Source organism: Coenobita brevimanus, chromosome 94 (genome assembly GCF_032717465.1).
Source record: "Coenobita brevimanus isolate Jiangsu-jjx chromosome 94, ASM3271746v2, whole genome shotgun sequence".
Taxonomy (NCBI): Eukaryota; Metazoa; Arthropoda; class Malacostraca; order Decapoda; family Coenobitidae; genus Coenobita; species Coenobita brevimanus.
The window spans coordinates 3,552,568-3,576,948 of NC_137047.1; positions in this window are offsets into that span (position 1 = coordinate 3,552,568).

A 24,381-nucleotide genomic window follows, 5' to 3' on the forward strand; every position below is an offset into this window, starting at 1 on the left:
AAACCTGACTGACCCTGTTTTTGGAGAACCAGCCCAACCAGGTCTTCCTTCATCACGCCCTTGGGTTGTGTGTCGATATGCAGGAGTGTACCCCACCGTATTAGGCAAACCGGGAATCTCAGGACTCGCTGTTTGAGTCGTCCGATGGTGTTCAAGACGATGTGTCGGTGAGGTGGACGAGTAACATGAGGAATGCGAGGAGGTTTAAAAAAAATATGGAGAGGAAAATTGGATAGGAAAGATAGTTCGGGGAGTATGAAGTGGGTGATAATTGATGTGGAGAGGAAGAGAGGCTATATAAAGTGCGGAAGGTAAGAGAAGATTACTAGAAATGTGAGAGGAAGAAGAGGAAGGAAAAAAAAAAATGAGTAGCAGATGAATGAGTGAGAAAAGTGCGAGGTACTGAAGAGTGTTCGTGGATTATGAAGTAGGCGATACATGATGAGCAGAGGAATAGGGGATAGAAGATTGGAGTGTTAGAGAAGAGCATGAGGAATGTAATAGAGGAAGGGAAAAAAGTGATGTGGAGCGGATGAGTGGGAAAAAAAAGGGAGGTAGAAAAGAGAGTTTAGGGTATGTGATGTGGATGAAAAGTGATGTGGAGAGGAGGAGAGAAAATAATGACTGGAAGATAGAAGAAAACTTTAGGGATTGTGAGAGGGGGAAGAAAAATCATGTGGAGTGGACGAATGTATGGGAAAATTGGATAGTGACGAGATTTTTGGGGATTACGAAATAGGTAATGATTTTACTTAGAAAAATGAAAATAATAAGGTTAGGATGCATGAGGAATGTGTGAAAGATCAGATAAATGTGGAACGGTTGAGTGTGTAAATTGGAAGGTAGACTTGAGCGTTTATGGAATATGATGTGGGTGATGAATGATGACGAGAGGAAGAGCGATTTCGAACGTATAGAGGCAAGAGAATATCAAAGAGGAATATGAGGAGGCTAAAGTAAATTTTGAATCGGATGAGAAGAAAATTGGGTAATAGAGAATATGGATGAGGATATTTGAAGTGGGCGATATGTATAGGAACAGAGAAGATTTAGGTTGGGAGGTAGAGAACAATATGAGGAAGACAAAGATGATACGAAGAAGAAATATTTAGTCAGCAGCACAGTGATGGTAACACTTGAAGAGATGTTAGAATTTTTGGTCTAGAGTCTAGCAGTGATATAGTCGAAATCAGATGTATTAAAGTAAGGTAATAATATGAAGTTAGAAAAATTATCGAAAGTATTGTTGCAGCTTGTGATGGTGGTGAAGTGTTTATCAGCGATCGTTTAATGAAGATTCTAGGAAATTTTACAAATATATATACAGTAGGTTAGATTATAGTGGTACTGGTGGTGAAAGTGCTGGTGATAGTGAAGATGACTGAGACTGATTAGCGTGGATGTTGTCCAAATAGAAGTATTTTCTTAATACTGGTAGGGGTGGCGATCAGAGTGAAGATGTCGCGTACTAAGCAAAATACTTTCGCTATTGTTAAAGTGGGTACATATAGATAGATAGGTAGGTAGATAGATATACAGAGTCATGGCTTAAATATATAAAAGTCACGACATAAGTTTTCATGGTGATGTTTAGCACACCTAGTAGCGTATACGACAGTGAAGAAAGCGTCGGTAAATATAATATAGATAATGTGAGCAAAACTTGGATGGGTACTGTCAGTAAAAACGAAAACAGATAAGGTTAGCAAAAATGAATATAGATAATGGTGGTGGTAGTGGTGATGGTGTTGTTAGTGAAGATGTCCGGTAGTGAGGGTCGGCACGCACCTCCACCTCGCCAATTATATGCAATTATCAACAACTCTATAAGGCTTCCGCGATAATAGCCTCCGTGACGCCTGGCCGCCGCCGTTAACCTCCAAGGATAATCACCCTGTTCGTCCACAAATTATCTGTCTGGGAAAATCAGCCTCGTCGTTCGCAAATTAACCTCTGGTCGGATTTTTCGTCGATGTAGGAGTTACTTTAAGCTTGAAGGTGGTATTGCTGCAGTAGTTTATATTTAACATTTCACTACGATGCATACATTGGGTAACTGTAATCTCTATCGTAATCAGTTACATTCATTGCTTTTGCAAAGTGTTCGTACCGTAATTAAAGTCGACCACATTCGACATGTAAGCTTAATGATTTACGTTTACTGTGTCACTTCAGTAGTTAAGTATAATACAGAATTAAAATGTATGTATGAAAATGAAATTGCATTTTAACATAAACAGTACTTCAGACTCATGAATCTGAACTGTGGATATGAGATTAGCCACTCAACCATCCGTTTCGCTTGTACGCCCCAGCCACTCCTCTAGCATTATGTCATACATATCTTTTTCTGGTAATGAATAGTCATTCACATATTCTTTTATAATAGGTTGCTTAAGGAAAAATTTTGCATGTACATACGGTGTTTCTGTTAAGTGATTTCACAGAGTCCATTGAAACCAGTGAACTTAGTGACATTTCCTTGAGCGATTGTAAGACACACATTTGTGGGCCTATGTGGCATACCAGTAGAGACCAAGAAGACTGTCATTAAACTCTGAATTATCCAGTGCATATATATATATATATATATATATATATATATATATATATATATATATATATATATATATATATATATAATATTGTTGATATGGCATAACTTGTAAGAAAGTTCTAAACAATTATATATAGTTATTAATTATTCCTGGCCATTGCTATAATGCTTTTTCTTAAACTTGGCTCAGACTTTTGTCCTTTTGCAACTAATATCATATAGCTCAGTGGCAAAAAAATAAAAAAATAAAAAAAAAAAAAAAAAGCTCTACGTCCTCTCCACTGCACTTCCTCTTCATAAGCATCATATTCTAGCGTTAATTTATAGTTACAACACCGCATTCAAGGTGGAGAGATGGCGGTTTTAGGCCAAATGAAGGTATTAGGGGTATTTTGGCTTATAGTTTTTTAACAGAATGTAACTTACACTCGGAGATTTACGTAAATCGTGCTGTAAAGCCTGTACCTTTTAGACCACAGTGATTGTTCGCTTTAGCTCATTTTTATATGGTAGAAGTAATGATAATTATAATCACGAAGTACATGGCGTTTAATTGCACTCACAATTATGTTCGAAGACATCCGAATTTTGTGTAATAGGATTATGGTCAAGAAAGTATCATATAATCGTAATGGATTATGTTAGTATTGTTATCCTCATCTGTGTATTGCGGTAATATCTTTTTTATTTAATTTCTTGTTACCACTTGATGATTTTCCTCAGCTCAGGAGAGTACCTTGATAGTGAAGGGGTTATTGAAGGATGCATCTAATTCCTCCAACTGAAGAACTCTCTCCTCAGGTTAGTAAAGTAGTATGGAATTAGCAGGAATAAGTAAGTATACCAAGTAAGTAAATAAATAAAGTCGTCAATGATCATACTGGAAAGGCCTAGCTCCATAGAGGCTGTTTGTTTAATAATGCCAGACATGTATAGTCCAAATGGGTAAAAACTACGTTCAGTAGCATTTCCTCAAGAAGTTTGCCAAAGGACGAAATCAGTATTACATGGCCGAGGATAACTAGGATCCCGTTTTGTTAGGTGCAGATTCCCATCTCCTCCGGGAAAGCATAAATTCATATAGGTATCCTCATAATTAATTCTTTTGATGCAGAGTTTAAAGTTGACCGTTTCACTGCTGCGGGTTTATCTGAGTTGAATTAAGTCATCGGGCGTTAGCTGGAATAAAATCAGAAGGTCTAAAAAAGATCCGAGGTTCTAAAATTCTTGGCCAATTAATCGAGAGTTTTATAGCTTTTTCTTGTGAGTGTCTCTGGCATAAAGATAACCGTCTGACATGACCCAAATAAAAGCAAAGTATTTCGTAGCCAAGAGGTTGAGTACTGCCTTCGGATAAACGCTGGCAAAAGTGTTGATATATAATCCACACCGATGTGATAATTGAGACATAGAGAAGTGAAGGAACACATGCGCCAAAATTCTATAAAGTATGATTTCCGTGTTAAAACAAAGGAAAATCACCTTTGGATCTTGCTTTTATTATTGTCGCCATTCTCCCTTTACATCTTTGTGCCTCAGTTAGGATGCAGAAGAAATTTAATATGCCGGTGATAAAAGATAAGACAAGCTAATGTATCCGCCATCCCAAGCACTTAATATAACTTCCTTCCGCAGGGAGATAAGGCTGCGTCCCCACAGGAAGCGCGGATGATAGGAGGGGACAGCTGACGAAACGGGAAGCGAGAGAAAGTCTTTAGCCCATGGACGTCATTTTCATTTTGTTCTTGTTGCTACCAAACGATTTCATTCAGGTTTAAGAGATTGTCCAGAATGGCGCGATAAAACATACCTTCAACAATCCCATCATTTCTCTCAACGTGAAAATAATCGCCTAAAAGACATCATGAATAAAATAAAAACGTCAGCATTAGGGTATTAACATCCACGGTCCACTGTTATATTTTCTCAATGTACTTTCTGCTACCGGGCAACTTTATTCAGTTTTGGAAAGGCTCCTCAAAATGAAGTTATTAGAAACAAACTCCTTTATTGTCGTTACTGCAGTGATGTGTTTCATGTTTTTTGTTTATCGACTTGTAGGACACTTTAAGGAGGGCACGGCTGGTCATGGGGAAGCCTGTTGACACCTTCATTACTTCAGGTGGAGTTATATTCGTCGTATCCTTCCTGCTGTCAGACGATTTTATTCAAGATTGACCCCTCGCAGTGAAGGGTTTATGTGGTTAGAGATTGGGCTTGTTGTTGTGAAGGACGTGTGTTCGGTTCCAGGCTGTGGTAGGGGACAGAGTAAGATTTTAAATTTCTTCTAAACAGACATTACTGCAGAGGAGAAAGCGGGAACGATAAGCAAAGGCAGTGAAAAGATGAAAAATGAAAGAATAAACGCTGAGAAAAATGGAAGAATGGTGAGGTAAAAGAAGAAAATGAAGACGAGGAAAAGTGGAAAAATGATAATGAAGCGGAGGACAGAGTAGAGGTTGTAATGACGAGCGAAGAAAGATTAAAAGAAAAGTAGGAGAAAGACAGGGATAGAAAGAAAATAAGGATGGAAGGAGGAGAGGAAGAGAAGAAGAATGAGGAATAGGATATGAATAAAGGAAATGAAAAAGAAGGGAGAGTAAGCGAAAAAGGATATAAAAAAGAAGAGGAGGAGAATGAAGTAGAGATGGAGGATGAGGAGGGAGAGTAGGAGGAAGATCAGAAGAAGGAAGAGAAGATAGGATACGAGGAGCCAAGCAAAACACAATATATTTTTGCTTGCAGTGGCGCCAGGCTTGTCCCCCTCGGCACCACACCGCAATTACTCAATGAACACGTAAAACACCCTCTCCTTTGACGGCTAAATTGATGCTCGGCTGTTCTGACACGAGGGATTTTCACCCTCTTATGGTCAACAGGCGGCCAGGTAGGAACTCAGGCTGCCATCCCGGTAGCTCAGCAGGTAAGAAAAAATAAATAAAGGTGCAGTTGGGAGTTTGAGGGAGGCAGGTAGCCCGTGATTGACTGATGGCAGGATGGTTGGAATTTGAGGTGGTAGGAGTGAAGGGTGCAAGAGTGGATAGTTAGGTATACAAGTGAGGGATATCTGGGAAGATGATGGGGAAGCGAAGAGTTCAGGAGAAAATGAGATAGTGGATAATCAGAGATTATCTATCTGTCTATCTATCTATCTATCTATCTATCTATCTATCTATCTATATATATATATATATGTACTGTACATGGACATACTTGGTTGACTGTATTGCAGACAACAATGCCTTTCAGACCTACATAAAAAACAAAGAAAAGTATTTTGAAAGACTGAAGTTCTTAAAGGGAATTTTATGGTGAAGTTAAGATGTAAACTCGAGGACTTTTCCAGCGAGTACAGAAGATGTGACAACAAGATCCAATTTGTGATGTACGTGACAGCTGCATGCTTTCTTAAGGTGGAAGTCCCTCAGCGGGCATGAAACAGCCTCTGTGATGGTGGTCACGGATTGCTGCCACGGTGCATGATGTTGGTATATTCACATACTACACAGCCACTATTGTACTGAATGCAAATTGTATCAAACATGAATGAAAAAGAAAAATAGTAACAGTAAATTCTGTTAAGACACAGTGAACTCAGACTGCTACTTTATCCTGGGCAAAGAGCTTAAACTGTCTTTGTCCAGATAATATTGAGTTGGCACTTCTGAGTTGGTAGCCTAGACTGGAGTGCACACAGCAGCCTGGGATCCAAAGGCCACTTTGATACCAATAAATAAATACTATTAACATGACATAGTTACGTTCAAAAACTATCCGTTCTTGCACTCATACTTGCGTAGATTATATGGTATAAGGTAAAAATACAGTTAAACACCAGCGTGAGTATGTTTCTCAAAATTGAACGGCGTTATTCTTGCTTTACTCTTAACGCTTTCCCCTAGTTTTAGTTTTAAAAAAAAGAAGATAAGTTAGTTATTTCAGACCATGACCTTTGACTAGTTTTCTTTAAAAAGAGGTTTATTCATTGGTTGTCCTTCAACCGTTTCACCAAGTTGGGCTAAAATCGAATAAAAACTGCTTCAGGTATATTTTGTTCACACACACACACGCACACACACACACACACACACACACACACACACACACACACACACACACACACACTAATCGAAATGTAACACCCTTTATCGCTTTGTGAGCACTGTTGTGATTAACATTACTGAATCTTTTGAGCAAGTTAAAATATATTTTTCCATGATGGTGCCTTGTTCTTAAGAGGAGGAACATATTGAAGTTGCTGAAACCTTTCTGTTAAAAATTCATTGTATACCCCTAGAATTAGTTTTTTTTTTTTTTTTTTTTTTTTTTTTTTGCTAAAACTTTTCTAATTAATGATTATTCATCCTCAGGTGTGGTATCCAGAATTTAACCGCATTATCAAGTGGTGTCCAGCTAACCCATTGATAAAGGTAATGTGATTTTTCTTTTGTAAGGGGAATTTTTATCAGAAACTTAACACCGTATGTGCTACATTTACTTTCTCTTTATATGCATTTGTCATTGGAGCTTTTGTTAATTCTTTTACCTGCATTTTCATTTGTTTATGGAATATGGCTCTTAGTGCATCATTTGGCATTTGCCATTTCTCTAACTAATCTGCGATTTTATTTAGAACACATTGGAGGTGTAGGTGTGAGAAAGGATTGTTGGAAGCAGTAAGAGAACGGACATGCTAAGAGGAATGGCCTTATGAGAATGAGTATAGATTTTGAGGAAATGAAAGAGGAAGTACTGAAGAGCTAATAAGAAGAGGAGATAGGATAAAGCATAATATAACAAAGATAATAAAGTTCCCGCTAGATAACCAGAAGCTAGATAGAAACGTAGTAATCTGTGTAAAAGGATATATATTTTTTTTAAATAACAGAACAAAAGAAGGAAAAACAAATGAATAAAAAAAAATAATCCATACACCAGATTACTGGTGTCCTCTGTTCATAAAATATCTGTAACAGACTTGAACAGTTGTAGGTTGAAGTTTGGAGGGAAACAACTCTGGGGAAGCGAGTTCCAGAGAGATGCAGTTCGGGGAATGAAAGAATTCTGATAGGCAGAAGTTCTGCAATATGGCTGAGTGACATTCCAGTCATGAGCGCTACCAGATGCCCGTGTAGCACGAGTTTGCATTGACGGTAAGATGACACCAAGTAAGATGACACCACGGGGTTGCGTTTACTGGAGCGGAATAGAGACAAAGGGCTGTGGAATGTGAGATTTGGAGGCAAGACTTTCCCTAGGTAGATGTAATTTGCTGTTCAAAGGAAGATGGGGTGTGGCGTGTTAGAAAGATGAGTGTTAGTAAGCTTGAATCAGTGAATTGTGGTGTGTTAGGGAAAGTGACGTGTGGTGTGTTAAAGTTTGGTGTGTTATGAGAAGCGAGTTGTGGTGTGTTAGAGCTGGTGAAGTGTGATGTGATGTACAAGGGGAGTCAAGCTGTGAAGGTGATGTGATTGAAGAGGTGATATGACCTATACTAACGTAGATGAAGTGAGATGTGCTAGAAGAAGTGAAGTGATGTTGCTAGAGGATGTTAGGTACGATGATCTTGAGCTTTGATGTGGTGTACTAGGAGGATAAGGTAAGATGTGCAAGAGGATATGAGGTGTCAGGTGCTAGTGATGGTTTGAGATGGCTGGGAGACGATCAGTACTGTGTGTTTGGTGGGCTGAGGTACCCTGGGAGACTGTTGTATTCTGGAGAGGGAAAGATTGGTGCGGTGAGGAGGAGAGGTGTGGTGATGTAGGTGAGACGACGTGTATTTTGGGAGGGTCCAGGTGTGATGGGTTGGGACAGCGACGTGTGTGGTAGCCGTAGCAGCCTTTCCAGATTATTATCGTCTTTCTACCCTTCCTGCACTAATAAGAGTTTAGATAAAAATGACGTTATTAACTAGCTACTACCTCAAATGATTTACTGCTAAGATTCTGACCGATTTTTGTAATTTCATAATCCAAGCTTCACCATCGACCAAGGAAATTTTTACTGTAAGAAGTAACACGTACACTTATAACTGGTCTCAAAGTTTGTTTAATCATAAGTAAAATCTGTTGCAGTAAGTAAATTAAGAAATCTTTCCACACCTTTGCAGACACAACATACTCCTCACGCGACAGGATCCTCTTTTCCTCGAGACACTTCAGAATTGACATACTTTCATATCACTGACAACATGGTAAACACACACACACACACACACACACACACACACACACACACACACACACACACACACACACACACACACACACACACACACACACACACACGAGACCATCGTTACATCCTTACATGTCACTAGACACAGCTTCCCTCTTCATCCACCGTATGTCAAGCCCTATCATATAAGAAGCAGTCCATTCAAGAAACGGGTCTTACTTGCTTCTAATCATATTGCCGATAACACTGCTCTCATCCACTTCACCCTCACCTCATACAAGACAAAAACTATCGTCTCACCTGCCTCACTCCACACACAAGATAACGCCACTTCCTCCCCGCCACACATGTACCGCACTTCATCTTCACCCCAGAATACTGCCTTTGTCTTGCCACATTCATAACACCAATTGCTCTTTTACACACCACTCAGCACCAGAGCCCAAACAAAATGAACTGTGTTACTCCAGATCTGAGGCATCATCATTTACACCCTTCCACACATACTTCACCACATGACAAGACAGTACTCAAATCCCACTGTACACAGCATCAGCTCCACTTTCTTGTAGCTCAGGTAGTACTATTTCAACCTTTCTACATTTTACAAACAGCTGGTATTCCACTTGAAGACCAGACACCCATCGCACTTCAGTTTAAAGCTTAAAGCACATTCCACATCTCAGAAATCAACACATGCACCTCTCCACGCCTCGCCTCACACAAGGCGGATATTCCACCCCTTGACAAGACTCGCCTGCCCCACTCCACATCTCAGATAACACCTCCTCCAGCCATCCACACCTCCACCCCACCGCCGTGTTCTGACTGAACTAACAGATGTCCGACATTCCAGCGGCCCCTAACGACCACCAGCAGAAGACATTAAGATAATAGCGAGTGCGGAACGAGCTCGTTAGAATACTAGGTGTAAACGATAGCAGGCGATAGTGTTGTGGCGAGGTCTCTAGGTGGTTGGGACTGGCAGACATCGCGGCCGACCACCAGATATCGCTTTATTGCCCCGTGTTTATGAGGGGAAATGGCGGCTCTTATTTTTGCGAGTATAACAACGGCGAGATGTTGCGGCGCTGGTACAGGGCAGGCTGGCATGATGAGGCGCCGCTCCGGTCTCTGTTCACAGATAATTGCTGTGATGCTCCTCTTGCACAGCTGGCTGAATGCGCCAAGAGTATGGTTTTGACATTCTCTTGTGGCACTGTTGAACTTTTTTTTTTTTTTTTAGCCATCTTCGCGAATATTGTTCGTGATGCATTAAGTGTATGGCTTGGGGCATCGCATTGTGACCAGTGAGTATTTAAAAAACAATTTACATGAGTTTTCCTCTCGTTCTACTAATTGTAAACATTATAACTGCGGCCCCAATGAAATTATAAGTCGCCTTTGTAAGCTTTGTTTTCTTAGTAGTATTGATTGCCTTTTCCATCCCAGGACGGCAGTTTTGCAGATTTCATTTCTCCCTCGATTTCTGTCTATACCGTCTCCTATCACTTTGTATTGTCACCCATGCTACATAAGTTGTCAGTCTTATCTTTTCTGTAGCTTGTCAACAATCATATATTTTGTTTTGCATGTTTATAATCTTGTTAACAACTGGCTGTTTTTATTCTTCTCAAGGACGTCACTTAAGTATGCAGTAATTTCCTGTCGCATATCGCTATTATCGCGGACTTTAATCATTCCTAAGAGACGCCATTAAACGCTCATTTGCACAAAGCAGCGTCCTGGAATTCCCATCAGCATATTCCTTACGATTTCTCTCCCTCCTTGACCCCCACCCCTCTTCCTGACCCCACTCTCCGCACCCCCTTGGCATCTTCCCGCTCACTCTCACCTCGTCTCACTGATTCATCCCTTTCTTCCATCTCCACTCCAGCATCACACCACCCCTCCCTTGCATCCAGCCCTCATTTTTCCCTTCCCTCTCCCCACCACCCCTGCCCCTTCTACTCTCGCGTCCACTACTATTCCACTTCCACTCATTCCCACTTCATATCTCATCTCCACCGTGTTCTCATTCCCACCCATCTCATTCCACCCGCGTAGCCACTTTCACAGTCACGATGCGACTGAGTGTGTTGTAAGTCATAACCGCCTTAAGCCACCTTCCATATGAATCGTGAGAAGTTATTAACCCGCTGTACAAGAATCCGTCCAGCTGAATAAAACTGTCTAGTGTTAGCTCAAGCAAAATACCGCAGCGCGTTTGTTGCAGAGAAATGGTTGATTAGAAGTTTTCATTGTAAGGTTGATTTTGCGATTTCTTTTTATTCAGATATTAATAAATCCTCAAAACAATGCACGAAACTTAATGACAAACCAAGTGATTCTGTCCTAATCTGAGCTATTTTATCCACGTATGACACCGGTCGGCTTGCACACAACTCACCTAGACCCGTTCAGGCTGAGTATAAGACTTCTGTATGGCGTAATTATGATTCGCGGATCCAGTGAGTGACCTACCGCCACCCATGTTTCGCACACGAGTATATATGAGGGAGGCTTTTGGAGCGTCGGTTGAGAATTGTATGTGAAGACCAGTTCTGTCCAAGTGGTCATGATTATGGAGAGTCCGTATACACTCCCAGTGGAACCTCATCAGGGTGTGAGCACGTGATAAACACATTCATTGGTATACAAATGACCGCCCCTAGTCAAACCCGGGTCCAGATGAAAGAGAGACAAGAGCGCTAGACACTCGACCACCGGAGGTTTCATTCTCGTGTGACGCTGTATGCATTCTACTTACACCCCCATTTGAGAATGTATGTACACTTTATTCAGGTCACCTTCACTTAAAGCGTCACTTTACCTCTGCCCTTGTAATGTAAAGCCCGGCGAAATCAGTGTAAAACTCGCGCGTACAGTACTGTGCGTTAACACACACACACACACACACACACACACACACACACACACACACACACACACACACACACACACACACACACACACACACACACACACACACACACACACACACACGTCTTCAGCGCATTATACAGAAGAGAATCCACACGAGCCTCACCCTATACTTACCCTCTGCCCTTAGCACCCGGAACCTCCCTCCCTCACCCCGTACTCTCCCACCCCACACCCACTCCCTCCCTCTCCTACACCCAGCCCCTCCTCCTCAGCGGTTCAATAAATTACACCGCAGATTAAGGCGCTATAATTGCTGAAACTATACCCTGGCGTTAGAGGGCCACTCCTAGCTATTATATAATTCCCGGCGGGTCTCCTCTGTCATGAACGCGACTCCCTTATATTCACTTCGCCCCAAAACTGAATATTTGAAGCCCTTACTTAGCGTCAAATATTTCCCCGGGACCTCCATTTATCATGTCTCGTTTACCCTTACGCCCTTCTCGCCCCCGGTTCGATCCCGCCCTGGCATTCTTGTTATATAATTAATGTCCCAGCTCGTCCCCTCGACCCCCAAATTATCCCCCCGGAACCTTTCTTTACCCGGCTAAACCCCTCTTCGCCGTCATATTACTCCGGCGGTCCTTTCTTCGGCCTTCAGATTATTCTCCCGCCCATCTCCCCTATGCTCGAGAGGCTAACCTAGACGCACACTTGTTCAAAACCTTCCATTCTTCCCCTGGACACCTCTTAAGCTTCCCGTAACAATCTATTTTCATCACAGTTCCCCCCTTCTCCTTCTCTCGCTTCATCTCCTCCTTCTCTCCTTCGTCTCACCTCTCCTCCTCTCCCTCTTCCTCCTCCTGCTCCTTCTTCTTCCTCTCTCACCCTATCATTACTCGGATCCCGTTTTCTTTGAAGTCCCGTCTTCCCGTCTTTTATCATCTCGGCGTTGCCACACCTCCGTTTCGGGCCGGGGCATAATTTTCGGAACAATGGGATGGACGTCGAGAGATCGAAGTTTATTTTAAGCCTGTGTTTATGCCGGTGAGAGCAGGTATTTGGGCCAACAAAGGAGGGAGCCCGTGAATAATTAGGTACACGGGTGTTGGACAAAGTTGCTGACTGATGTTCGCACCTCCGCTCAAAATAAGAGGAGTTCGTGAGCGATAAACTGGCGGTAAATGAGAGCCGTGTGAGATGCGCCCATACTTTATCTCTCTCCCATTTTCGCATAGTTTCCGTTTTGCTTAGTCACATGAGCCTGGTGATGTCTTTTTTTTTTCAGTGGATTTGTACTGCTGTAATTCGACTCGACTGTATTCAAATTAGGAAGGACTTCTACTTTATTTTAGTTTTTCACACTAACCTGGACCAGATTTTTGTCTTTTTGTAACTTATTTCATGCAGATCAGTAAAAGAAAAAGATAACGCTATGGCTTTGCATCCTTTCCGCAGCATTTCATTGTAACTAACATTATATTTTATCGTTAATCTCTTGTTATAACACAGCATTGAAGGAGAGATGGCGATTTTGAACCAAGATAGAGTAAAACGAGTATAATGAAGGGGTTATTAAAAGCCATATTTAATCATTGTCTTTCTTATGTTCCTGTGTCGTCATTTTTCTTTGCTGAGTTTTAGTTTCATTTTTACTAACCCCTTGAATCCGAGGACTTCTTTCCTTTATTAATTTTGCTACTTCGAGACGATAATTCAGCATAGGCAAAACGTCTCGTAGTCGACTCCTCATATTGGAAAAGTCTCCCCTAATGTTAGCAAAAACTTCTGAAATTGTCTAAATTAAGATGAAAATCATGTCATCGCATTGAAGTGATGAAAAATTGTACAGGGAATCATAATATGCAGACACAACCCAAATCATATCACTCCTTATTACTACCCCTTGCCGGCAAAGCTTATGACTGGTTCACCTGCAGAGTTTAACAATAAATATAATAGAAGCTGCATAGAAAGGCATTTGCACGGATGATGAAAACAGACAGTGAATACAACTGGGAAGAGTATTTTGTCTGAATCCTTAGCAGCTGATGTAGTGTTGGTGTTTACGCTCTCTAAGTATGCTCTCTTGTATGTATGTTCTCTCATGTTCTTTCGTCATACTTTAACGTGGCACATATTGAGCAGATGGTGGGAGTTTCCGAATATATTGCAGTCTGTGCATAACTTGCCGAAATACCAGTTGCAGGTATTATTCAGTTTGGTACACATCATTTAATCACAATAACAATCTGCGCATTAGTTCCAATGTTTGTGTTTTAGTGTAACTGCCACCACAGAAGTATTGCTGTTACCACCCCACACCACTGGCTTGATAACCACCAGGAAATCATCACAACTTCCTCTAGGTCACTGTATCGCATCTCATTGCTACAAATATTGCATACACTACTGTCACAGTATCACCACCACAACCACTTCTCCGTCGGAACTACTATTCAGTTGTCACATTACCATCACACAGCCATTACCTCAGCCCCCAGTACATTTGCAGCATCACTACCATACCATCCTCTTCATCTTATCATCATTGCCATAACACCATAACCACCACCTGACAGTTACGCCCACTGTACCATCATCGCCAGTACTATACCATCATCATTACCTCCTCATGACCATTACCGTATCATTACCACCACCGCTATAGTAATCATCTCTATCACACATCCTCTCAACCACTACACCAACGCCAAATCATCATTCTCACTACTCTGTCGCCAACTTAAATGCAATATCATCACTACCACCACGACATTGCCACCGTTACTACATCATCAGCATCAGCATCATATCACTGAACCACACGATTACCACTACCCTACCATCACCACTGCCACACATCACATCCAGCACACCATCACGGCCACCACACCACCATCCCCGCCCTCCACACCATCACCACACTACAGTCCACCCTGCCACCTTCCCGACATCACCTACCACCCCTGATCACCGCGTCATAATCACCGACATCATCACATCAAGACCAACTCACCACAAGAAGATTACAACCAACACATCACCAGCACCACATCGTCACCACTCCAGCTACCACACCACCACCACAACCTCACCACATCACCAGCACCACATCATCACCACCCCCACTACCACAACACCAGCACCGCCCCACAGGATCACCATCTTCACCCCACCACACACCACTCCCATCACCCTGTCATACCTGCCACTAAGGACGAACGCACCCACTCTTCCAACCAGCACCTCACCCCGACCCGTTCCACCCACGCCTGTAACTCCCTGCAAATTATGAAGCCTCACTGTATGCTAAACGTCGGGATGGATTGGTCGAGGCTATTTACTGTCTTAACTCGCCCCATCCGTCAGCCAGCCAGTAGGACGGAAGTATGTGAGATCTTCTGTTCCTTAGGGCAAACTCATGGCCGTGTTGTGGTTGCTACACAGGGAGATTTTGGAGTGCATCTTCTTTGACGATTCATTTTCCATCCTACACCTGGGTAGAGGACTTAGGTTTGGAGCGTGTAGCACTTTATGACCGGATGCCCTTCCTGACGTCTACCAGTGACCCTTGGGTGGACTCAAACCTCCGACTTTTCGGCCAGAATCTAACCCACTGAGCCACGGCTGCTACACTGCTAGGTGACGGGAGAGCGCTGCCTCTCCCAGCAGGGCAGCTGCCCTGGCGAGGCGCGAACTCTCGATCCTTCGATCTTGAGTCAGGCGCCCAACCACTGAGCCACCCTGCCCCAGTTCACTTAAAAAACAAGAAAAATTAACCACTATAAAGACCTTTTTTTCAAATCCACCAAACTGTTTAAGATACAAGTACGAAAAACAAGCTATTTCCGATGATCGTAAAACACTATGAAGACCTGTATATCCAGCAAATTGGTTAAGATCCTTGATAAATATGGAACCATGCGAGGTGCTGCGTCGCGTCACCGCTTTATTAATCATCCCTCCCCAAAACGCGGCGGTGCGATACGGCGAGGCAAGGGGCGGGAGGGATGCAAATAACAAACATGGACGCACACGGTCGACGACGCCGGCCACAAGACACTATCAGACCGGCGGGGAACATGACCAGCCTCGCCGCAATACATTTTGTATAACACATTCAATTTAATTTGCATGACAAAAGCTGTGGCGTGGCCCCGCAAAACATATATCTTTTGTGCGCCTCGTCTTCGTTTCCCGGGACATGATTAGAAAATGTCGGACCCACATTGTGACACATCGGTCCATTATGAACCTGTGACGTTAAAAATTTGGCGTTAAAGCTATTACCATACCTAATTGTTCACAATATTTCCAACAGAGCAGTAAACACACGCATATCACCGCCCTCGGCATATCCCTTACTAGTACTGTAGACTCAGAGATGCCTCCTTATCACACACTCTCACGCCCATCTGGCACATCCCTCTCTTAATTATCCCCCGGTGTGGCGTTCTTGTCGTCTTCTCGAGTAAGGTTCGTTTTAGCGCGGCGGCAACCTTGGGCTTGAGTCTGTGTTGGCAGCAGGGGTTGATCTGGGAATGTTTGTTTTTCAGTGAGACAGCCTACAATTACCGAGCCATAATGAGAGAGACGAGGCTGGCCGGTGCGGAGGACGGCACCCACCCTCCCCCTGCGACCTCACCTCCGTCAGTAACACAGCGCCCTCACACCTGCTCATGCCACTACCACATTGTCACACATTCTTCTGTCTGTCGCGTTACGTGTCATCGTCACATTCATTCATGCTGCCACTATATTGTGGAGGTGACATGCACTCCTACAACCGTCATATATGCTCCTGCCACCGTTACACCGACTCCTACCACCACACACCCACAGTCATGCACACACACCACCTACCACCACACACTCAGCGTTACACACACACCTGCCACCACCATTTCTTCATCACACACATCTGCCACCACACAGTCACCGTCACAGACACACCTACCACCACCAACTCGCCGTCACACTCTCCTTCCACCGTCACACACACATTGCTTCCACTGTCACACTGACTCCAGTCACCGTCACACATCAGTCCTCGGGCACTCCTTCGCATTTCTAACTATTCAATCCTGACATTGTAATCTCAGTATATGTTTCATGTTGCATAATGTGCCTCGTAATTATTTCATTTACATAAAGTTGGTACATTTCAGAGATGTTCACAATAGAAGAAGTGTAAGGGATCACATTTTGGAAAACGGGAAGTTTCCATGTACGCAGTCCATGGAATAAGAAACTGCTTGGTTTCTCCAAATATGCAAATGAGTGTATCGTATTATGATTTGTCCTTTGACATTTAACAAGTTTACGTGTTTTGGTTATTGTTTTTTCAATGACGAAATAAGCCTCGCCCCAGCATAATACAAGTGGAAAGTAACTACTGTATATCATGTTGCTACAGGACACAGGCTTTCTTCGCTCTTATATTCATTGTATAGCTTATTATCTTGTCTTGTGATATCCTATAATTCCTGACACCTTTATTTCCAGCACTGTAGTTTCCCATAACTAGGATACAAAAACCCACACTGGCAGACGAAAAAAGATGTATTCCAAACAGTTTCGGCGACAGCTGTCGCCCTCTTCAGTGGTTCTACAGACCAAGAGTGGTACATTTGTATGTACCACTCTTGGTCTGTAGAACCACTGAAGAGGGCGACAGCTGTCGCCGAAACTGTTTGGAATACATCTTTTTTCGTCTGCCAGTGTGGGTTTTTGTATCCTATTTCATTGTCACGATAGTGTGACTCTTCAGCCGGTTCCCATAACTGTTTTCACACCCTGGTCAACAGCTGTTCACCATCGCCACTTATACTCAGATCTTCATTGTCTGGCACAATTTCAGCCCTCATCACCCACAGTCCTTGACATCCTTATTCCTCGCACTATAATCATCCCATAATCTACCTCTGTCCCGCCCTGGTGTTTAGTACAGTAGCAGCTTGTTCCTCGCACAGTTACACTCTACTCTTCCAGTTTCACACCTTTACCTGTCTCCGTACCATACGCACCCACAGTCGAACACACCTTCACCTCCAGCATCATACTCTCCCACAGTCTTACACACTCTTACCTCATACACCATATTCTCTCACACTCACACACCCACACCTTTCAGACTTTACTGTACTCTCCCACATCTTTACACCCTCTTCCCTCACGCCGATCTCTCGCACAGTCTCATCCCCCTCCATCTCCCACTCTCTGTACTTTCCCAGTTCTCTCACACTTTCAGCTCTCAGATTGTACTTTCTCCTACTCTTACACCCCACAGTCAAACAATGACGCACACTCTCCCGTATCTCTCACTCCCCTTTCTCCATAACCCTCACTCCTAACTCTCCCATTTTTTCCCCAACAGATTTACCTCCCAAACTCTAAACTTCTTCCTGCAGTATTTTGCTTTCTTACTCTCGCCTTCCATTTTCTGATCTTCCAGCTTTCGTGATGTTCTTCCTTCCTTGATCATCTTTATCTCTCTCACCCTACTTTGTTGTAAACTCTCCCATCATACTCTCCCATAGCCTGTCTCGCTACACTCCCTCATAACGTCTTTCACTCTGCCTTCCCCTAACCTCTCCCACTATTCTCTCCTATCCACAGTCTAACACCTCTCCTCATATCCTTCCATTACCCTCCCTCACCATACCATAACCTCTCCCACCTTACTCCCACACCCTCGTAGCCTCTCCCACCATCTCCCTCCCAGCGACCATGAACATATAATAGTCTGGTTTAATGCTCCCTCTTGCAGTTGTTATGGATCGCCTGAGTAGGTGTGGGTGTTATCTCATAAATCAGACGATGCCGTTTGGTCCGAGAGGAAGGAAGGAGGTGGAGGCTGGAAGAGGGGGATGAGGGGCTGGGAGGAGAGAGCGAGGGGACTGGAAGGAGGGGGTGAGAGCGCTGGAAGAAGAGACATGGAGAGGAAGAAAAGGGTAAGGGGCTGGAAAGAGCGGATGAGGGGCTGGAAAAAAGAGTGAAAGGCCGGAGGGAAGAGTGAAATGCGAAGCTAGAAAGAATGTGCTAAGAGGAGGGACTGAGGGCCTCTGGAAGGAGGGTACGAGGAAGATGGAAGGAAGAGAGGTGAGGGTGCTGAAAGAATGGGATGAGAGGTCTGGGAGGAAGTAGTGAGAAGGTTATTAGAAGGGGTAAGAGATGGAAAAGGGAGCGAGAAAGGAGAGATGGAGAAAGGGATGAAGGTATGGGCTGAGGGAAGTGGAAGGAGGGAGTGGAGGGCTGGAAAGGGGAGTAGAGGAAGCTGGAAGGATGAGGAGTGAGTGGGGGCTGGGATGGGTGGCAACGGGGCCATGAATCACCTTGCTCGAGTCATTAGCCAGGCCTCGAACCCCAGTATTAGAGAATCAGAGAGGCATTGAAGAGACTCATGTACCTGATTCGCAGGATAGGGTCATCTGCGACCGTATGTTAGTGCCTTAATAGGGGATGGTGATGGTTGAGTTGGTGATGGTATAGTTGCTGATGGTGTGGTGTTCTGGTTGCTCTTGCTGGTGGTCTGGTATTAGTAATGGTCTGGTTGGTAATGGTGGTCTGGATATTGACATTGGGGATTTGGTTGTTGTTGCTTTTGTTGGTCTGGTTGCTGCTAGTGGTGGTGGTAGGTTCTTGGTGATGATTATTAATGTTGATCATAGTTTTTGTCGGTGGTGGTGGATGTTTGGTTGTTGATGGTGGTAGTGGTTGGTTGTTGCTGGAGGTAACCTGGTTGCTGGTGGCTGTGATGCTATGGTTTTTGTTGGTGGTCGTCTGGTTGTTGTTCTTGTTGAGGCAGTCTGTTTGTTAGTGGTTGTGGTGCTGTTTTTTGTTGGTGGTGGTGATTCTGTTGTTGGTGATGGTGTGGGTTTTGGTGGTTCTGTTGTTGGTGATGGTGTGGATGTTGGTGGTGATGGTGTGATTACCTTGTTGCAAATGGTGGATGTGTAGGTAAGGCTGTTTACGGCAGTGTTGTACTGTGGTTTAGTGTGACGAGCGTGGAATCCTTGCTCAGCCACGGACAGGAGGCGCGGTCATCCACACTCATATTACCCCTGCAGCCGTAATTATTCGACATAATTCTCCGACGCGCTCCCTTGAGAAATGCCTTGTTTGACAACCTTGGTGTTAAATATTCAATTTTGAGTCGTAAATAAAACTAGCCGGGCCCGGCTGTCTCGTAACCCGTCGGCCGGAACGACCCTCGGCGGAACATAATTTGCATGGGTCGAGGCGCGAGGGAAGTGGTGTGAAGAAGTTATGAATAGAAACTACATTGAAGGGGGTAATTAGCCCCTTCAGTACGAGACGGAGGACTTGATGGAGGGATGGAGTGGAGAGGTATATGAGAAAGTGATCGGTGAGTTGAAGAATTGGCAGCCCGATGGCGGAGGGAAGGATGACATGGAGGCGATTCGTCTGTGGCCACCCCTTCCAAAATTAAGGCGTCTGACTCTAGATGGATTGTTAGACTATGAGAGATATCGATTGAGCTTATTACAATCGTCTGATGGTGGCAAGGATGTAGACTAAAAGAGATGCCATTTTTCTGAAGGAGCTAATGGTGACTGTTCCTTACTCCGTTGTTCTTAGAAGTTCTCGCCCGAATGAAATCATCTGGCGGTAGAAAGGAAAAATGTTACTTGTACTTAAGAGATAAATTACGCTTGGTCTGTTTCGTGGGTTATTATGGACCCCAGTCGCTAACTCCACTTAAAACGACGGAGCCACAGCCAGTCGAACCAGCGAGGGAGAAAAATAAGTTTCAGCGGTGAATATATCTTACGTTAAAAGTGAGGGGGATGGACAGGTGGTTAGTCAGGGTAATAGGCTGTTAGGGCACACACACACACACACACACACACACACACACACACACACACACACACACTATAAGCTGACGCCGTGCAACATACGGGAAAAAGTAGGTGACAGTCCCCACTTGATTTCTGATGATACAAACTTCATTAAATGTCTTGCAAGTTACGATTATCATAACAGTAAGACAGGCGAGTGGTTGATTATTGACCTGGTGTTTGAATAACTTGCGAAAGTGAAATTCTTCTGTTACTCTATTCAGGACGATGATTTTTTTTTTTTTTGATAATTCTTGCAAATACCAGACGATTTTATTAATCTTACGGGAAATCTTTTGAACAGGATGGGTTAGATGTATCAATGACCTACCACCTACCAACCAAAGGCCTCCATAAGTTGATAGTAATCGTCTGGAGCAGATTGTAAACCACGTCATCCAGTTGAAGGGGTTAATATTGAGGACTTAGTTTCACACCTGGTAAGTACCCGACCCGCCAGAGGAGAGCACAGCCATCTGACGCCTGCAAGAGTAAAATGGTGGTGTCATCGACCGGAACATAATCTCTTCAGTCAGATGACGCATTCCGTACAGAGTTATATTAGTCTAGCTGCCACCAGACAATTTTCTTCAGCTTAGGAAAATTTTCGAGTGGGATGCGTTAGATAAAGCCCTGCACCGCTGGGGATTAGCGTAATCTCACTAAAATGGATTGTTATCAGCAAGCTAAATGTCACAGGATATGAAGAAGACAGGTGTTCATTGACAGCCTCTTTACCCTCAGGCTTGGTAGTCCCCTCTCCAGCTCCCCTCCATGGCAAGTAAAAATTATATCGTCAACGGAGGCTCAAGGGTTGACACACTCAGATTTGGTTTTGCGTAATAATATGTCAAAAGATTGAGAGGTATACATATTTCAGTTTGTCCCGTTCGGTTATAGTCGCTGCATGAGGAAAAGTTATTAGGGATGATGCGGAAGAGGCGTAATGATGGACTTTTTCATTTAATTTCGAAAGTATAGGGATAATTGCAAATGCAAGTGCAATGCAATGAATAAAATGAAGTAAATAGATTACCGGGAAAGTGAAAGTGAACTTATTGGCGATTGTTGCGTCAAAGAGAGCACAGTTTTCTACGTCTCTGCCGCTGCTTCTCTGATTCTACCCGGACACGGCGCCAAGGAATAAATGGATAGATTATGTGTTGTGGCTGATGCGTTGGTGATGGTGACGTGACAGGCGGTAAATAAGACGGCATCTCAGAGCTCCTGCCAGCTGTATGACAAGATACAGAGATTGAAAAAAAAAAATATATATATACAGTAAATAAAATGAAAAAGTGTGTACGTAGAATGAGGCCAGGCAGGGTTCTGTGTGGATTTTCACTTTCACCAGAGGCTCGCTCAACTTTCCTTTCATTGTTAGACTGACACGAAAGCATCGCATGCGTGAGAGGAGCTGCAATGGATTCGTGTCCTTCATGAGTAGCTGAAGGTTTGCAGTGTCATTTAATCATTACTTTGTAAATTATGTTACACCACAGTTGTTTACACAGAACGTAGTAAATTCATACCTAGCTTCTTATATATCTACGATGAAAGTCCGTGTATAAGTGGATTCATGGTACTAAAAAAAAAAAAAAAAAAAAAAAAGCCCATCATGCTGGGTACAAACAGTCGGCAGTTGTTTCTCACTTTCCAGTCGTGTTATACTACATAATATGAAAAATATTTCAGTAGTTGCGCAATGAAAAGGCGTAGACAGCAGAATGTTACAAAACGCTTTCTGATATTTGACACACATTACTCATTCGTTATACTGGCTGAACAAATACCAGCGGCCTTTCTGGACTCAATATGCTTTGTAATTTTTAGAAAGCGCACAACCTGGAAAATATGAGGGCATGCAAAAAAAAAGCAATAGGGTCATGCGATTGATCTGGTGAGTCTGTCCTTCTGTCTGTCTTAGCGGGAAAATGGGCAAGTATTTGATGGAACTTCCCCAAATTTGGTGTAATGTTTGAGGACCAACAGAGGTACAGGTGATTGATATTTGACCGAAATGGGTCGGAGGTCAAGAGCAAGGTCAACTTAAGATATTTTTCATTCAGTTTTTACCAAACGTGGTGAAAGGGTTGAGGGGTAGAAAAAGGTGACGTTATTAGATTTTAAGAGTTGATCGGTCAGTTACAGGGCAAGATCGAAGGTTGGGCCTTCTTAAGTTTTGCACTCCATGAGTAATTTTGGTTATTGTAGTTGTTGCAGCCGCATAATTTTCAAAAATCTACGTTCCATGCAGTACTGACTTCATAAAAGGAAGTTTTAATTTTTTCATTACGGTGATGTCTGTCATTTTATTCATGGCATCCAAAGTTTCATCCAGCTTAGAGAGTCCTTTCGAACTAATGGGCTTTTAAACACCCATCACGAACCTCTTCATTGTAAGGTAGATCTTCTGAGTTAAAGAGAATAATCTGGACGTAGCTAAAACAAAACCAAAAGACATCCTCGGGGTGAACCGGTTAAAAGCTCGAGTCCTGAGGGGTGGGGGGAAGAGAGAAAAAATCTTACTCTTCGCGACGTTGGTCCTCCCCCACCTGTGCCTCCGCCATCACCCCGCCAGCTACGTTTTCTATGGTGCCTCGGCCCTCCTCCCTCCTCATGCACTCGTTTTCTCTTCCTCACTCCACACCTTTAATGATCGGCTCACCTATTGTCGATTTTCAGCTTTTTCTTTCCTCTATCGTACAATTTTGTTACATAGGCAGTAGGTTCTGTTCTTCTTTCGATATATGTTAAGAATTTCCCACGATGAACTAGTCCCGTGTCACTCTCTATGCCTCTTTAATGACTGACCCTCTTGTTGTTTCTTTTTTATAACATACTATTTTAAAAATTTAGTTTGTTAGCCGCATGTTGCATTGTCTTGATATTGAGTCCTTTCCTCTCCATGCACTCGTTTTCTCTCGTTCCATCCACCCTCTCATTGATCGGCTCTCCTCTTGTGTAGTCTCAGTTGGTAGTTTAGTAAGATTATAATACAGTGCGTTTTGTCTCCTTTTAATTCATCTTTTCCTCGTGCCACACTTGTTTTCTCTCGCTCGCAGATCCTGTCTTTCATTTTTTCGAGTTGTTTTTTCCTATATGCGTTGTTAATCCACTTCTGCCAGGGGTGTCATTTTTACTTCATCCTTGCCGCTGTTAAAATATATTTACTGATTTAGAACCCTGCAAGTGGTGAAAGGTTTATTGAAGGTTATATTACACCCATCCAGTTCGATAAAGTCACTCATAAGTTGAACACAATCGTCTCAGCCGAGCACCAAAACTTACGTCCTCTGGTTTTCGGGGTAAATAGTATCTCTCACTGACGTCAGCAGATGTCAGGGATTTCCTATGTATCTCAGTGTCATTGTTTTTTCTTTTCCCAACCACTCTCTCCTCTCACCACTCCCTTACTGTATGTCTGCTCTATATAAACGCTTATGTTCCCTTCTTATTCATACTTGAAGAGGGTCCAGGTCGGGTCGAAATTGTTGCATCTCCCCCAGTACAACTTTTCCTAATGTGGGCAGGCTGTAATTCTTCCATTTTTCTGTGAAGGTCAACCCTCAGGCCAGCTCAGAGCAACCTGTTCAGCTTGAGGACTTCCTTTGTAGCTTAATCTTGTCAATGAACAGACGATGTAATGCAGTTTAAGGGAGGCCTATTGTAGCGAAGGGGTTAATGGAGACTGTGTCTAACTACCGTGCTGTAAATGTCTCCTGAATCGAGTAAAATGGTTTCAATGCAGAAAGAGTAAAATTGAAATTATGTCATCAAATCGAAGAGGTTAGGGATGGACATTGAGAAATCAGGGAAAGTAGTGCAACAACATTTAATTGAGTTTCAGTCCAACTTGCGTCATTTTTAAAGTAAGACATACTTAAAATTTGT